This window comes from Cetorhinus maximus, chromosome 6 (assembly GCF_964194155.1).
Source record: "Cetorhinus maximus chromosome 6, sCetMax3.hap1.1, whole genome shotgun sequence".
In the NCBI taxonomy this organism is placed as follows: Eukaryota; Metazoa; Chordata; class Chondrichthyes; order Lamniformes; family Cetorhinidae; genus Cetorhinus; species Cetorhinus maximus.
The window spans coordinates 124,335,003-124,350,431 of NC_135884.1; the positions used below are offsets into that span (position 1 = coordinate 124,335,003).

General features: G+C 43.8%; 1 protein-coding gene across 7 annotated transcripts in view; it reads left to right on the top strand.

Moving 5' to 3' along the window:
• znf469 (zinc finger protein 469) overlaps window positions 1-15,429 on the top strand; it is a 1,056,360-nt gene that overhangs the window by 393,294 nt on the left and 647,637 nt on the right. For all 7 annotated transcript variants that reach the window (XR_013576938.1, XR_013576939.1, XR_013576940.1 and 4 more), the window contains one exon: window positions 4,818-4,963. The gene's annotated coding sequence lies outside the window, so the exon portion shown is untranslated. The remainder of the gene's footprint in view (window positions 1-4,817; window positions 4,964-15,429) is intronic.

Below are 15,429 nucleotides of genomic sequence, written 5' to 3' on the forward strand. Positions count from 1 at the left end.
GAAAGATTTAATGAAGAGAGGGTCAACACCTGAAGAGAGAGAACCATTTACAATATCGGCTGACATGGAGGCCAGGAAGGGAAGTTGGGTGATCAGATTAGTGGCAAAAGGTTTGAGGGAACAGGAAATGGGTCTCATGGGCAAGATGAGCTCAGAGAGGGTATGAAGGGAGATAGGAGAGAAACTAGAGAAGTATGTGAGTTCAGGGCTAGGGCAGGGAGGAACATTAAAGGAAGCTTAGCCTGAGTAGTGAAAGGGTGGGACACGGCAGAGGCAGCTGATTGAATTTCCTCAATCTTAGTGACGAAGAAGTCCATGAGCTCTTCACACTTGTTGGAGGTGAGGGTGAAGGGGACATGGGAGAAAGGTTACCCTAGCTTGCTGTCGAACCACCTGGTTTAAAGTGGAAACCTGTATCAAATACAATCAGTAGCTTTTGGGATTAACTAATCTTGCCTTTGTCTTATTGTTTCAGATACAATCTGAAATCCTTGCAACCCAAGCAACTGATTTTTTTTCTATTTATACACACTGTAACAGATGTTGATATAAGAATTTGATTCTGACCATGTTAGCACTTATGATTATCAGTGTGCGATTTGCTATAACTGGAAGTTGGTAGTTTGTAGAGTTTCTTCTCTTTCTGATGTGTGATGGTGCAATTCCGGTGCTAAAGCGCCATAGCTCATAACTGAAATTGATGATCTGAAAAGCACCAAGGCCGGGATTTTTCGCTGAGCGGGCATGCATGTGCCCGATCTGCTCAAGCGTAAAATGATGCACGATGACGTCGGGCGAGTGTCCCGATGTCATTGCGCACTCGCGCGATATTTCAGTTGCATGTGCAGGAGCTGGCAGCACGCCTGCCGACAATTAAAAGGCCTATTAAGGCCATTAACAATCCAGTTCATTTAAAGTTTTCACTGCCCGTCCAACCTTATGGTTGGCAGGCAGGCGAAAAGGCCAGGCAGCCTTTGCATTTTTTGCGAAACCTCATCCACAGGCGGGATGAGGTTTCGATCCGTCATTAAAAAAAATCATCCTCATTTCTAACATTTCCCCGCTCATGTGACGACACATGAGGGGACATGTTTTTTTTACACCATAAAGCTCTTTTATTTTTTATTTTGAAAACTGTTCATCTCTCTGAGGCAGCTCTATGCCTCAGGGAACTTATCCAGCGCGCACCCACGCATATGCGCAAAGCTTGCACTTGCCCCCCCCAACAGAGTCAGCTCTGAGTGCTGCAGCATGCGATTCACAATGGGCGGGCCTTAATTGGCCCGCCAGCGTGAAATCGCGGTCTGGTTCCGATCGCAGGCAGCGGTCGGCTTCCCGCCCGCCCCTACCCGAGCCCACCCGATATGGGCAAGGTCTTGACCCAATTTTACAAATGGATACTGAAAGAAGTACCAACAATGGTAGATGTTTGTCAAATCAGTGGATGACAATATTCCTTCCCTGGTACTATTTCTTTGCAACAAATTTAAAAGGTTACCAACAGTATTGAAATGAATCTTCGGATTGCACCATTTTCTTCACAATAAGTCTCTTGTGTTATTGACGTTGCATTTGAAGGTTGTGTTGCAGTGGAGGTGAGGGTTGGTCTGTGAGGGTATTCAGATGGACTGGCATGTGTGGAAAAATGGGATAGCAGCGTGCTGGGAGCTTGGCATGAGCAACTTTACTGGCATTGTAGCTGTAAGTGATACTTTGAGTATGTGCAGTGTTTGCTGGGTACAAGGCTTTATTTTTAATATCATGGAATGATTCACACTGAAGGGTTTGATTATGCATGATGAGAGTAGAAAAATGCTCAGAATTGGAAATAAATTAAGTATACACATCTGCAATGAATGATTTTGGAAAGAAGTTGTCGGGGATCATCACAGAGACAGTGAAGTAAATATTTTTGAATAACCCCTAGAAAGTAGATGAATCTATTTCCTCTTCATCTACTGTGGTCCCAGCTGCATAAATAAACCTATTTACATGAACTGACATTGATCCTCTACCCTTGTAAACCACTGAGAAATTTTTAAATGTAGTGAGCGCTATGTGAACATGAGTTATTTGACTCTACCAGCTTACTTTATTGATTGATTATAGATGTGTGGTGGCTCTCCCATGGCATGAATTAGGGTAGTCCAAGATTTTGAGTTTATTTCCTGATGGCTGCAGCAATGTGTCCTGGGCTGCAGATACTCAGATTTGCTTAATAAATGACTGTCATGTGATACAAATATTGTACACTTCAGGGATTCTGAAAATCACAGACTTTACAGCTATAAATGGTAGGTCAATAATATTACAAATCTGAAAGTATTACAGCACTAGCTTAAAAGGCAACTAATTTGATATTGTCCCTAACCCAATTTTCTGCTGTCATATCATGAAGCAATTGTAGGATTGTGATGAAGCTTCTTGAACATCCAAATCTTTGGAGTGCAATCCACAGAGCCTCATGATTTACTGAGTCAGATGCTTTGGTCAGGTCGATGAATGCAATGAAGAGTCCCTTGTGATGTTCTTGACATTTTTCTTGGATTTGTCTGGCAACAAAGACCATGTTTGAGATTCCTCTGGAAGGACTAAAGCAACACTGTATCTCTGGGAGGGTTTCCTAAACCGTAGGAAGTAGGCGATTCAGAATGCTTATCAGGACTTTCTCAGCTGTAGAAAAGAGTGGACCCTGGTCCACTCTTCCATCACCCCCTACACCTCAACCCCCTCCCATGGCACCTTCCCATGGAATCGCGGAAGGTGCAACACCTACCCCTTTACTTCCCCTCTCCTCACCGTCCAAGGGCCCAAACACTCCTTTCAAGTGAAGCAGCATTTCACTTGCATTTCCCTCAATTTAGTCTACTGCATTCGTTGCTCCCAATGCGGTTTCCTCTACATTGGAGAGACCAAACGCAGACTGGGTGACTGCTTTGCAGAACACCTTCGGTCTGTCCGCAAGCATTATCCAGACCTCCCTGTCGCTTGCCATTTCAACACTCCACCCTGCTCTCTTGCCCACATGTCCGTCCATGGCTTGCTGCATTGTTCCAGTGAAGCTCAACACAAACTGGAGGAACAGCACCTCATCTTCCGACTAGGCACTTTACAGCCTTCTGGACTGAATATTGAGTTCAACAATTTTAGATCATGAACTCTCTCCTCCATCCCCAACCCCCTTTCCAATTTCCCCCCCCCCCACTTTTTCCCCCAATAATTTATATAGATTTTCCTTTTCCCACCTACTTCCATTATTTTTAAATGTATTTCCATCCATTGTTTTATCTGTATCTTTTAGCCTTTTTTGATTCCTTCACCCCACCCCACCCCCACTAGGGCTATCTGTACCTTCTCCTGCTTTCTACCCTTAATTAGCACATTCCTTAGATAATATCACCAACTTCAACACCTCTTTGTCGTTTTGTCTGTGACATCTTTTGGTTATCTCCACCTATCACTGCCCCTCTATCCAGCTCTACTTGTCCCACCCCCCCTTAAACCAACTTATATTTCACCTCTCTTCTATTTTTACTTTGTTCTGTTGAAGGGTCATTCGGACTCAAAACGTTAACTGTGCTCCTCTCTGCAGATGCTGCCAGACCTGCTGAGTTTTTCCAGGGAAATACCTTGATACTCTTCACAGCATCATTTATCTCCCTCCTTGAAGATAATTGCAATTGTTCCATTCCTGATGTGGGCGGGGGAGGTGGTGAGGTTTCCTTATCTCTCGGAGGATGAGTACATAGATTTAAGCATAAGTTCACCAGCTTTAAAGACCTCCGTTAAAATGTCATCAGCACCACTGGCTTTGTTTTTTTCATGCATTTGATTGCTTGCTACAGCTCTCCCATCATTGGTGGTTCACCCCTGGATTCTACAGGGTACTGAGGGATAGCCTGGAGAGCTTGAGCTGCCACTGTGGATTCACAGTTGAGTTGTTCAAAATGTTCTTTGCAGCTTTGACGGGTGGAAATGTCATTCTTAAGAACACAGGAAGGTTTGCCCTGGAGAGGCCGGAAAAGAAATCACCGGAGTGGGCCTTACTGCTGAAAGTGGTTCGGGAATTCTCAAAGGACTGAGGGAAAGGACCTTCGACGGTTGCTGGACATTACGACTTGACAAAATGGGAAGAGATTAGAAGCTGCGAGTGACTTCAGACTGTTTCCTGAAAAAGATTGCAATTCTGTGGAAAGCGTGCTGTTATGTAATATGTGCCACATCTGGATTGCCGAAAACCGTCCTCCACCAGGTCCTGTTTTCTTAACTCTCAAATGGCCAAGATTCCAGGGGAGGACAAAGAAAACGCTTTGACACTTTGAAGCTGTCCTTGAAGCATAGGGTTCCCCATTATTAGTGGTATATTTTTTGTGCCTGCTCCTGTGGAGATGGACACAAAATATTTGTTAACACGTATGCCATTTCCTTATTCCCTATTATAATTTTTGCTTTCTCTGCCTCTTAAGGGCACATTTAGCCATGTTTACTTCATAATTATTCCACAATTTATGAGAACAGTGTAAAAATGTCTCCACCTTGCAAATTCAGTAACATAAACACCATATCCCAAGTAAAAGGAATGAATTTATACGTAATGACTTAAACTGTGTAGAAGGGTGCGAAATAAATATTTTAATGTTGCTATCATTTGTAGATTACAAATGCCTGTAGATTTTTTGCCTGGTTATTGCAGTGCACTCTTGAGTATTGTAACTCCACAGGAGCAATTTGAAAACTGTGCAATCTGGATATTACAGTTCCACAGAAAAGAGGATAAAAACTTCAATTTTTGTGATGCATTTATTTCTCTCATATAGATTAAGTTCATCTACATCATTCACAAATCACCAGCACCTAAGACCCCAATGAATATTCTAACTCAAGATCCAACCCACAAACTGAAAGCCAAACCAATTTAAGGGAAACGGGCAGAGATTTCTGAAATTAAGCAACAATCTTTTTGGTAAGTTGAGTGCTTTTCTTCTTCAGAATTGTGTAATTATTTGGTGTTATTTCGATGGTATTTTTTGCTGCGCAGTTACCTGCGTAAGAAAGAGAGTGATGATCGAAAATCGTGTGCAGCAAAAAGTCTGAACAAATGAACAATTTGGTTATTGTTTTTGTATTTTCTGGCCTGTGAATAATCACTTTTAAAAAGAAAATGAGGGATTTAATCCCTCAACCTTCAGTCCTATTTCATTGATATCTGTTCTTTTTGATTTATTTGGTCCATTGGTTATTTGATTGTTAACATAACAAGTGTGAGCTGGTCACATTTATTTTGCCTTATGGATATGTAGGGGTGAAATTGGTCTTCACCAACACCACAAAGTGGGTGAGTGAATTGACAGCCTTCTTTACACCCCACCGGAAATGCTTTTCCACAATAAGTAAAAATGTAGCGTTGGGTGTTAAAATAGATTGCTGGATTATTATTTCCCATTTTACACTAAGACACATCTCACCCCATGCTGCTTTGTAGGCATGGCACCTCTCAGGCTACACACTTTGAAAGATGTGGCATGATGGACATACACTAGATATAATAAGCTTGAATATTGAAATTGGGGTGAAATTTGTAAGTTATTCAAGTGATCAAAATTCCTTACAGTACAAAAGGTGGTTGGTGCCAAATTGGCAATCTCACCAGATGTTAACCCACAATGCTAATGGTTAATTTGACAGACTTTATTCTGAAAATGTTAGAGCAGCAAAGAGGGAGAATGCTCTGTTTTTTAATTTGTTCTTGTCATGTGAGTGATGCTGGTGTTTGTTATCCAACAGTGGAGTACTGTTGTCAGAGCTACTGTCTTTTGGATGACACATTAAAGCAAAGTCTTGGCTGACCTGTCATGTGGACATTAATAATCCCATGCCATTACTCGAAGAAGAGAAGCGGAGTTCTTCTCATGTCCTAGTCAATATTTATTTCTAAACTAATATTTATAAATACAAGTTGCTGTTTATGAGACCTGAGCCCAAACTGGCTCCCAAATTGCACTAAATTACAACAGTGGCTATACTTCAAAAGTATTTCATGGGTTAGCGCTGTGAGATAACCTAGTATGGTGATAGACACTACACGCATGAAAAAGTCTTTTTTATTCATAGTTGTCATGAAAACGTGGTATGCGTTTTCTTTTTGAACTGTTGCTGTCCTTCTGATGATGGCATCTCCAAATAGTGTTATAATTCTGTGATATTACGGGCAACATTTTCCCCCCGTCGGGGGTGGGGGGGAAATGCGGGGGCGGGCGCAGGCGGGCTTCTGATCGGTGCCCCCAGTTTATGTGGGTGGACCAATTAAGACCTGCCCAGCATGATGTCTGCCAGGAAGCACTATGCGGTCCATGTGCGGGCGGGGGGGGGGGGGGATTCCCTCAGCTGGGAGTGCGCTCTCTCATGCATACGTGCGGAAAAGCGCACAGATCTGCCTGAGGCAAAGTGCTGCCACAGGGAGATCGGCTCATTTTAAACTTTAAATAAAGCTGAGAAAAAAATTTCCCTGCCATGTCCCCTCATGTGACACTGTCATATGTATTGGGACATGTCCATAACTTTTATTTTAAAATATTGTGAGATTTTTAAACCCGCATGAAACCTCATGGATGGGCTTTTTCTGAAGCCCGCTAGGGCTCCCGGCCTGCCAGCCAACCTTAAGGTTGGACGGGCAGGTCCATTAATGAGCTACTTTGTTATAATAGGCCGTTGACAGGTCGGCGGGCGGGCAGCCGACTCAGGGGCGCGCCCGCCAAACCGAAAGTTTGAATGACGCGCCGTGATGTCGGGACGCATGCCTGATGTCACTGCGCGATATTTTACACGTTGCCGTGCGACCCGCACACAGAATATTTCTGCCCTAACTCAGTAGTGCTTAAGGATGAATGACATATATTTCAGTTAAAATGGCAGAATGGTATGTGACTTGGAGAGGGACTTGGTTGGGATAGTTTTCTTGTGATATTGCTGCCGCAGTGAAGGGAGTTGCTGTTGAAGTAATCTTGTTGAGTTGATGCAATGAACCTTGTAGATTTTGCATACTGGTGTAGTTATTGAGTTCAGTAGTGGTGGCATCAATTAGGCAAACTGCTCTCTCCTGCATGATTTCTTGAGTGTTGTGGCTGCACCCATTCAGGTGAGTGAGTATTCCATCATATTCCTGAGTTGAGCCTTGTGTTAGACAGTGAGAGGGGCATGATATGTGAACTGCAGGGTTTTCCAAGGTCTGTATCAACTCTAGGGGTACAGCTTTAAGAATTTTATGAAATGTCAGAATGACCAAGTCAAGGCTGTATAACCTTAAGAAACCTTTAAAGGCAATTAAGGTCAATCAGGAACAACTCCCGGACTAAAACGATAAAAAGAAGGGAAATAGTTCATTTGGAAGAGACTGGAGCAGAAGGAACTAAGGGCAGTATCTTCCATTCCGGAGTATAAGTTCGGTGGAGGGAGCGGAAACGAGAGCGACTTTTGCTTGGCGGGGTTGGTATGGTTGACCACTTGCAATCTCGTGCTGTTCAGCTTATTACATATTCATGCACAAGGAGCTTGGCGAATCCTGGGGCAGGCAGGAAATAGCTATCCCCACCCTTACCTCACGGGCGTCAAAGGTCCTGGCACCGTATTTAAAGGACATCCGGACAGCCATCCACTCACTGCAAGCCTGGAACTCTAGATTATTCATCCAGAATGTCCCAGAGCAGATAAAGTGTGGACTCATGGTTCAGTGATGCCTCCCTGCAGGTTCTCCTCCAAGCCGTCCAGGAAAGACAGAGATGGCAGCAGGAGGCCCTCCCATTTGACCACAGCGGCCTGGACGGAGGTCGCAACAGAGACTACTAGTGAACACTTGCCAAAGTCCTCACAGTCAACAGGGCATAGCAGTCAGCAGGCTGCCTCCAACTCAACTGATGGATGCTGGGGCTGCACCTAGACATAGTGTTCGAAAAAGAAAGATAAAGAAACATTAAGGGCACAAAGGTGGTACAGGTGTAGAATCACTGTAAATATCAATCACAGTTGTAAATATATGCACTATGATTACGCTTGTTGTATTCTCATTGTGCTGCAAACGATTGTATGCATTTAATGGCATTGCACTTTACTCCCGAGCACCCAAAGATGATGTGAGCCTATGCATTTTTGTTCCATATATTGTATAAGGAACCTGAACTGAGTAGGACACACCCTAAGGCATCACTGTTGAAGTTGAGGCCTTGATACGAATCTGGCCGCCCAGCAGGTACTAGTAACCCTATTTGGATCACTCTGAGAATTCTCTTTGAGCAGCCGCTGCCTCTGGCTGCTGTGGCTGTTGCTGTTCCTGGCACTGCGCCAGTTCCTTCTCAGTTGCACCTTGTCTAGTAAAATGGCAAGGTTGCCTTCAGCCATCATTCAGGATGCCTGAGGTGCTCTGCGAATACATTGCAGTGACCCATGTAGTTATCACATTGTTTGAAACTTTCCCAGCATCCCTGATCAATTCAGCCAATGGGAAAGCCTGTATTTATAATCAGCCTAGCCCTCCAAACCCTCCCACCCCCACACCACAGGATGACAAAGCCCATATTGGATAACTACAGCTGAGTGCTCCTCTCGTTCAGACACCCATGTGCATGGATACATGCTGTCTGGACTGGGGTCATGAAAGCCATGTCTGCGCACCCTCCCTCAGATTATTGAGCTTCCCTCAAAACCCCTTGAGAACCATTTTGGTTGGCCCTATCCTACTGGTAACACCTACCCCCTTATCTGCCATTATTATTCTATCCAATACCATGAGGTTCCAACCCAGGACATTGGGGTGATCCCCCACCAGAGCCCCATGGAACTCCACTTCCCTCACCCACCCTGGCTGTCCCTCCCTTGGTCATGAAGAGATGGCCTTCAGCTCAAGCTTTACTGTTGCTCCAGACCTTGCCAGAATGATGCTGCAATGAGGCCCACGAGTTATGGAGGAATGCTGCTGTCCTGGGAATTTGACCATAGAGATGAGAATGCACCTGAGCATGGTTATCCAACCAATTTACTAGTGATTATTAGGGCACCCCTTTAGTTGGCCCACGAAGCACACCAGTAAATGCACCTCCCACTTCGAATCCAGGTTCTCACCGCAGGACTGTATTGGACATTGCAAGTAAAACAATGGTGCGCATTTGTATCAACAAAGGTCCAGCAAATTCTACCCTCCCCCTGAGACCCGCCAAGTTCCCGCCCATTTTCCTTCACCGACACCAAATTATCCTTCATCTCCACCCTCCGTTCGCCTTGGACCTCCCCCATTACTCTTGACCCTATAATACTTTATGCCTTTATCTCTGCTCTCCCCACTGAGTCATTACCGTCCAAGCACACATGCCCATGCTGAGCCTGACCCTTCCTGTCCTTGAGGCCACCGTTAACCTGACTTTCCAGGACCATCCCATGAAACCCTACAGTACCCAACTGTGACTCCCACCCTATCCCCGCACCCACTGTCATTATACCCTCTGTTCCTAGTACCCTAATCCTAACCCTCAGTACCCAAACCACGATATTCACAGCCCCACCCTTTAAACACTTGCCTCTGCCACCATTACCACCCAGACAACCCTTCCTTCAACAAAAACCATGATCAATGCCCACTTGAGCATATTAGTCTACAGTCTAAGCCATGGATAGACTGCGCCCTCCCTCCCCGGGCAGCCCGCACTCTCCCTCCCCGGACAGCCCGCACCACCCTTCCCCGGACAGCCTGCACTCTCCCTCCCTGGGCAGCCCGCACTCTCCCTCCCCGGTCAGCCCGCACTCTCCCTCCCCGGTCAGCCCGCACTCTCCCTCCCTGGGCAGCCCGCACTCTCCCTCCCCGGTCAGCCCGCACTCTCCCTCCTCGGTCAGCCCGCACTCTCCCTCCCTGGGCAGACTGCACCATCCCTCCCCGGGTGGACTGCACCATCCCTCTCCGGACAGCCTGCACTCTCCCTCCCCGGACTGTCTGCTCTCTCCCTCCCTGGACAGCCTGTACGCTCCCTCCCCGGACAGCCTGCACTAATCCTCCTGGGCAGCCTGCACTCTCCCTCCCTGGACAGCCTACATTCTCCCTCCCCTGACAACCTGCACTAATCCTCCTGGGCAGCCTGCACTATGCCTACCCAGGCAGCCTATAACAACCCTCCCCAGGCAGCCTGCACTAACCCTGCCTCTCTTGCCCATCCACAGCTCCGCCCTTCACCACTGACCCTTCCACCTTTGCCCGTCCACTGCTCCACCCTTCTCTGCTAAGGCTGCCTCCCTTCCTCCTTCCCTTGGTCATCTTTCACGCAACCTGAACTGTGAGCACCTGGTCTCAAGCATAGGCTGGCATTTACAGATACTCCCTGAAGAGGATAATGCAGGACTCAGTGGTAATCATGGAAGAAGTCTACCTCACCAGGTGCATGCCACTTGTATACCATCGTAAATGTGAAAGCAAAAATTTCTTGGTAGAAAACTTAATTTGGAGCCGGCACTTAATTCTAGCGAGCTGGCCTTTTAATGAGCATGCATGACATGCAAATACATGCAAAAGGACTTCTCGACCTTGTTCATCAGGAAGCTCGACCCGGCATCAGGAAACTGATTTTTGGTCTCCTGCTAAATGAAGTTCCTCTGCTCGTCATGCTTCCTGCTCAAGCCTAGCCCAGGAGATTATGCTCTAAGAGTGAGAATGTGCATGCTTAAATGTAGACCCTGCTTCTGCTTTGTTCATCTCTGAACTTAAAGACCCAACCTTTTCTGAACAAACCTCATTTGTTTTTAACATTGAGATGTCATCTATATGCCTGTTGACAACTGGATCCTTGGCCTACTTCAATGCGCTAAACATAAATCATTGGGAGGCTTTGAGAGGCCATGAGATGAGCCACAGAGGACCCAGCCTTGACCCTGTTATTATACATGTGGCCTTGATAGGGTGATTCAGTTAAGCATCTTGTCAATGGTAACGTTCATTATGTTGATGGTGGGGAAATTGGTGACGGTTATGAAGAGATTGTTGGTCTTTATCTTGTTTGAATTGATCGTAACTGAGCACTTATATGCCAGGAATGTTATTTGCCACTTGTCAGATTTAGCTAGGATGCTATTAAGGGCTTGCTGTATGTTGGCACGGGCTGCTTTGTTATTGAAGGAGCTATGAATGGAGCTATACACTGAAATCTTCAGCAAAAGCCCCCATTCCTGGCCTTCTGTTGGAAGGAAAGTTATTACATAAGCTACTGAAGATGGTTAGTACAAGAACAGTTTTCTGAGGACCTCCTAGAGTGATGCCCTGAGACAATAATGATTGCCCTCTGACAACCACCAATTATTTTCCTTTGTGTCTGATATAACTCCAGCTGCTGGGAGGGATTTTCCTATTAACCTTCATTGACATTCATTTTTGTCGGAGCTCAAGGTACTATACTTGGTCAAATGTTGCCTTGACATCTATTAAGATAGGAACAGGAGTAGGAGTAGGCCATTTAGACCCTCAAGCTGGTTCTGCCATTCAACGCGATCATGGCTGATCTGCAACCTAACTCCATATGCTCTCCTTTGCCACCGACCCTTGTCATCTGCGACTAACAAATCTATCAATATTAGTTTTAAAATTAACAATTGATCTAGCATCAATTGTCACTTTCAGAAGAGAGTTTCAAACTCCTATCACACTTTGTGTGAAGAAGTGTTTTCTAATTTCACTACTGAAAGGTCTGGTTCTAATTTTTAACTCTGCTCCTAGTCCTAGACTCCCCAACTAGGAAAAATAGTTTCTCTTTCTCTCCATTCTATCAGTGCACCTCAATATCTGAAAACCTTATTCAAATCGCCCTGTTAGCTTCTAAATTCCAGGAATACAACCTAAGTTTTTGTAATCTCTCCTCCTAATTCAAACATTGGAGTCCAGGGTCTGGATTTTTGCAGAGTCGGAAGGACTCTGGAACCACTTAAAAATGGCAGGCAGGACCTGATTCCAGGATTCCCACCACCATTCCTGGTGTCCCCAATTTTTGCTGGTAAGGAATAAGGGTGCGGGTAATGACCTGGCTGGCTCTATTGTGGGAGTTGGCTTGAGTGACTTGCTTCATGTATATGGATGCTATAACAAAGTGACAACTAAGCAACCAATTTGTGCAGTGTCCAGGCCACAGAATGCAGAAGTGAAAATATTGATCCCAAACATGTTGGAATTTTTGAGCAGTGGTAAGGAAGAGCTGTGTTTGGGGAAATCTAAAAGTTGAGGTTTTCCCTACATGTTTTGGAGCTTTGGCTCCACAGCATGCATCATTTTTTTTCCTAGCAGGTTTCCTGTCTGGTAGCTAGTGGGATGAGAGGAAGCATGCCTGCTCCTCCTGGCCCACCAGCAGTGTTGTAAAGGCACTCCCCTCTTATACGCAGCAGCTTACCCCTTAGCTGCTGGGTTTCCTGACATCCATGTTAAACTTGAAAAACAGATAAAATCTGAGGCATGCAGCCTCATTATAATGTTTAAATGATCAATCCACCTCCTAGGAGCAGCGTGGTTGCCCACACTCACTTATCACCTCTGTTAAAACTGAAAACAGGCAGAATCAAGGTGGTTGAATTTGATACATACTTTTTTAATTTTCACAGTTCACCAGACCTAAATACACCTGTTTTGGAGGGTAAAAATTCCTTCTTTGTCTTGCCACTCACTATAGCCAATTAATAGATGGTACTGTAAAAATTGTGGACACACATCAATAATGTAACTTTTCTTAGCAACTAAAATCATCCAGAGTAGACTTCTCTGAATCATACATCACACAATTACACAACACTCTCATATTTTTGTAGGATTATTTTGATTATTTATAAAGTGCAATGAATCCCATCATTTAAAATTGAAACTCAAGGCTTTTTCAGATCAATCACAATTGGCATACCCCATCCCCTTGTCACTTGGGTCCAACAAAATTCAAGAAAAAGCTTTGGGGTTCGAAAATTTGCAGAAGCCAAAATAAATTATTTCTTCCTGGCAGCTGAGCAAGTCTTCTTTCCTTTTGCCTCACACTTCCTCCCTCCCCACACTTTTTTGTTTTGCAACACACATCTGTTCTTTAGCCAGACAACCTTACAAATGCCAACATTTTTATGGTCACATGAGGTTTTACTTGGACTCAGCCAATGAAGAACGACTATGGACTTCATGTATCACAGTCTAAGACTCCCACATGATTAAATCCAGCCACCCATGTGATCTATTTGTTTGATAATTTTTTAATAAAATCCTGCCAAGGAGCCAAGAGTTTCCGTTGGAAAAGCAGTAAAACGAGAAATCATAATCATCCAATATCACAGAACAGATTTGTTTGGATTTATTTATTTGAAAGTAGGGAACTGTGTTTTATCCAGTAACCACATTTTCAATTTTTTGGCAAGTCGTGAAATATAAAGTATAAATATATTTAAGAAAATGCCGATACTTAATTTGGCAGGTTCCTTTTCCCAATCGTCAATTGCTTCAGCAATAGAAATCTTAAAGGGTGGTCGACATATTTGACATAATTTTCCTATATTATTTCCTTTGTCTCAGTTGGTGAATGTTTCAGAAGAACACCTTTTTATTTCAGTCCATATCTTAAACTTTCCCATTTAGAAAATCTGGGAATTTACATTGTTTATAGTGAATATTGTTGAACTGTCTAACCGTTTGCATGAGAATGAATGTTTATTATTGCTTATATCCATTTTCCTGATCTGCGTGTAAGAATAGAATGACAATGTAAAAACATCACACAATTCAATTCGTGTGCATATAGCAAGTATAAAAAAGTTAACATTTAAGACTTGCATATATTGGAGAAAAAATATCTCCAGTGATCCTGCCTTCATGCAAACTTTTGATATGATTGCCAAGCTTGAGTTAACAAAATCTTACGAACATCATCTTTTCAATTCATTTTCTAGTTGAGAATCTCTAATTAAATGTTAAGTAGATCACAGCAATTCTTGCACTGATGGAACACCCAAAGTGTCAAATTGTGGAAATCAATCAGACCATGTTGACCAATGAAAATTGTGGAGTTCTGGTCAATTAACTGGGAATTAGGTACAGGGTTTTGCAGAATTTTCCAACAAGAGATTAAATAATTGGGGCAGAGGCTACAAAGTCTTACAGATTTTACACAGACCATTGCTGTGTTCCTCTCATGTAATAGTAACAATCAAGTTTCAAGAAAAGTGAGCTGCAACATCTTAAAAAGTTAACGATAGCCAAAGGTACTTGCCCCTGAGAACTAAGAATGTAGCTGACATGTCTCCCTGAGCCTTTGATAGTGTACCAAAAAGATCTGCAACAATGTCCATCAAAAACTTTCCCTTGGTTCTTCGGCAATAGTAGATTGGTATTTGTCAAAATAGCAGCCATTCTTAGAACTATCTGTAACATTGATGGCGCAGCATTGTATCACAGAATGGTGGGCTATGGGAGTTTATCTCCATTAGCTTTGAACTGCTGAACCCAGTACTGTACTGCTACTGAGTTGCGTAACTGTGTCAAGTGGAGGTCAGATGCTTTCTTACAAAGAAGTATGGTAAATAGGAAAGCCAGTCATCTGGCTCATTCCTCTCCTAGTGCCTAATTTCATATTAGCAAATACAGAAATCTTACAACAGGTCAGCAGCCCACCTTCTCAGAGGGAAACAGTGCATGCCACAGAGAAAACACATGCCATACCTACGGACTTAACAACAGCAATTTAACCAGCTCAAGTATTAAAAACTAAATGCTTCAGTGGTGCTGTCATGACCAGTTGCAGGTTGGCTAAATAACAACTGTTGCTCACATACAGGTAGGAAAATGGACAGATAAAGAATGCAGAAACAGTTAAAAGAATTACCAGGCTAATGAATTAAACTGTTTGATTGAGCTGCAGGACAGAGTGTGATCACAGGCTGCAGCGTTAACTGAGTGTGTGGTGAAGAGAGTGGAAAATTTAGAATTTGGTGAGAGTAGGAACTCGATGCAGAGGAAGAAGGAGGAACTTCTTGCCTTCAACACTTGTAGTGGTATGTGTAAGCTCTGAAGCGTTAAGTAGAGTGGCAGATTTAAACAATGTGCAAGACCAGCAGCAGCAGAGCCTATCAAGAGAAGCAGAGTGACAGACACCAGATAAACCATGTAAAAGGGGTATCATAGTCACCACAGAGTGCAGAGGAGTGTGAATAAGTTACAGATAAGTATTTAATTTATTGGTTAGTGCTTTTAGTTGTTAGTGTTTGTGTGTTAGTTTTGGTTGCACACTTAAATAGCCTTAAAGATAAAAATAATCCATAAATAAATTTAATCTATAAGTATAGACTTGGATATGGCACAGCAGGTTCTATGACTGGACTCCAGTACGTGGGAATCTGTGGTCAGAGAAACTGTTTTGAATGAGCGTGTCTATAGCAGATATTTCTGCTTTG